The sequence below is a fragment of the Petaurus breviceps genome, unplaced genomic scaffold (assembly GCF_028583685.1).
Source record: "Petaurus breviceps papuanus isolate PSGF00001 unplaced genomic scaffold, PetGlider_PUasm1.0 534, whole genome shotgun sequence".
Classification (NCBI taxonomy): Eukaryota; Metazoa; Chordata; class Mammalia; order Diprotodontia; family Petauridae; genus Petaurus; species Petaurus breviceps.
The window spans coordinates 171995-174818 of NW_027186362.1; the positions used below are offsets into that span (position 1 = coordinate 171995).

Here is a 2824-nt window from a genome sequence, read left to right on the forward strand (position 1 = left end):
AGAGAGGGACAAAGAGAAAGAGACAGAGGAGAGAGAGGGAGACAGGAGGGAGGAGAGAGACAGAGGAGGGAGGGAGGGGGAGAGAGGGAGACAGAGAAGAGGGAGGGAGAGGGAGACAGGGAGGACTACAGTTGTGATACTTAAAGTCTCTCAGAGTAGAACTTCACCAGTTTCAATGTGATTGCTCTTGCTCAGTCATTTTTCAGTTGTGTCTGACTCTTCCTGACCCAGTTTGGGTTTTTCTTGGCAGAGATACTGGAGTGGTTTGCTGTTTCCTTCTCCAGCTCATTTTACAGATGAGTAAGTGAGGCAAACAGGGTGACATGACATGCCCAGGGTCAAGCAGAGAAGCAGTAAGAGCTGCAGGGAGGGGCCACAATGTCATTTTGCTAGAGTTTCCAGATGATACAAGGCTTCTGGACCCAGTTCCAGGCTCTTGGCATGCTGGGGTGCTATCTGCAAACAGAAAGTCTCTTCTACTGTTGAATATGAGGGTAAGAAAGTTGTGGGGAGGATGGCAGAGGGAGGTGCCCTCTGAAATTCAGTCCTGAAACTTGGATCCACAGCTGTCATGGCCCCCATTGGAGTCCCAGTTTCCCTTTGTCCCCTAAATCACAAAGGGTTTTGGGCAATGTTGACCATCCTCAGCTCCTGGTCTATTTGGGTGTTTCTGAATGGGGTCCATCAGGCACTGTCCTCCCTGGGTATCATCGAGGAGGGTCCTTCTTTAGCTGTGAGACTGAGGGTGGACTCCTCAACCCTCCACATTAAGCAGGAGGCCAGGGCTTTTGCCTGCCTCTGGGAGAACAGCAGTCCCTGGCCATTTGGCTATCCCTAGAGATCAGGAGGAAGGGGCTGATGGTTGGGAAACATAGCACCAGAAATGTAGACACATTCACCAGCCACAAACTGGAATGAAGAAAGTAGTTTTGGTAGATGGCAAAGATGCCATTGACCAAGTAAAAGGAGACAAAAGTGCTCACCAGGATGGACCCAGTGACCCACATCTCTGGGGAGGTTCTGGGACAGGGGCTGCTCTTACAGAGGTGATGGACTTGCTGGTGGTGTTTCCTCAGGAGGACCACCTTGTAGCCACTTGTGCATACCATCAGTCCCACACAGAATGCCTCTCAGAATCTGGTTAACAACACAAAATTACTAGTTGGGTCTTTTCAGGTGCAAATAATGAGGTCATTTGTTCCCGTGAAGTTGGTGGTGTGGCTCTGTGGGCCTGCCATGCCTATGATTATGGCAACTTCTGTAAGCAGGTTGAAGAGCCAACAGAAGAGACAGGGAGAGATAACATAACTGGGGGCTGTGGCTCTGACCCCTTCCCATGGAGAGTTGATGGGGCTGATGACAATTGCCTGGAAGCCACTCAGCAGGCAAGTGCTACAGAGAGCAAAACCCCAGCTGACTCTGCTAAGGTGAAAATCCATTTTACATGAGGTGTCATCCAGGAAATCTTTCACCCCAAATGCAGATATTGTCGATGGGATGCCCCTGGAGAGCAGGAAAATGAAGCTGGCCAAAGTCAGCTGGCTAATGATTTGGTCTTTGGGCTTCAGCCTCCCGCTAGTGAAGATGAAAAATGACAGGGGGATGGAGTTCCCCAGGACCCCAGGTCCTGTCTGAGAAAGGTAAAGAGTCCCCAGGATCACATCATGTGGAATCATTCCCTCAGTGTTTAGGGTAGAAGAATGATGGTCAGAGCAAGGGGACTGCGATAGAATAAAAGGTGCAGAAATTGTCAGTGTAGCAGGTACTCTGAGGTGACTTCTGCTTGTGTTGGGTCCCTAGAATGTGTTACTGCCTCCCCTCACAGATCCAGGAGTGATCCTGAGATATTGGAAGGGAGGCAGTCGTCCTAATGTTATAGCTCATGAGCCCCCACCAGTGGGTTTCATGTCATGGTTAATCATCGCGTAGCTTTAGAAAAGGGCATCTATCTACTCATCTATGTTTTAAAATTGTATTGTTTTTATTCTGAATTTAACATATACTAAATGAAATGGGTATTGCCATATGCATGGTAGAACATGGCAGAGGCAGCTAGGTGGCTCAGTGGCGAGAACATTGGGCTTGGAGTCAGGAAGACCTGAGTTCAAATTTAGACTCAGACACTTACTAGCACTGTGATCCAGGGCAAGTCACTGAATGTCTGTCTGCCTCAGCCCCTTATCTGTAAAATGGGGATAATAATTGGACCTACCTCCCAGAGGTTGTTGTAAGGATCACATGAGGTAACATTTGTAAAATTGCATAGCACAGTGCCTGCAGATAGTAGGCAATTAATAAATGCTTGTTTCCTTTCTTCCTTCCTTCTAGTCTTACACTTGAAACTGTAGATCTGTATTTCATACAACTTACTTTTCTTTTAAAATACATGATACAGTCAGTAAAGGGCTACTTACTAAGGTGGTCTAGAACATTGGTACAAAATAACCCCCTAAAAGTCTATGAGGGTCTCCCCCAGGGTCTAGGGGAAAGTAGGTTGAAGCTCAGAGAGCCCACATGGGGGGGGGGGGGGGGTAACTCACGGCTCCAGAAAGTTCTTGAGGTGTGGTGTGGTTTTCTGCTGGGCTCTTTGTGCAGCTATGAGTCTGCATCCAGTCTGTCCTTGGCACTTCAGGTAGATGCTTCCATCCGGTGCTAGAAGGCAAGCAGGGCCAGACTGAATCCACTCCTCCCCTCCCCCTTTTCAATCGTTCTATTCTTTCTACCACTAGCCAATCACTCGACTCCAAATCTCTCAGTCAATCAATAAACATTTTCTAGGTACCTACTTTGTGCCAGGCACTGTGCTAAGAGCTGGGGATACAAA

General features: G+C 48.2%; 1 pseudogene; it reads right to left on the reverse strand.

Annotated features, from left to right (window-relative positions):
- Positions 1-98: 98 nt before the first annotated feature.
- On the reverse strand, positions 99-1913 carry LOC138172434 (vomeronasal type-1 receptor 3-like; annotated as a pseudogene).
- Between the last annotated feature and the right edge of the window lie 911 nt (positions 1914-2824).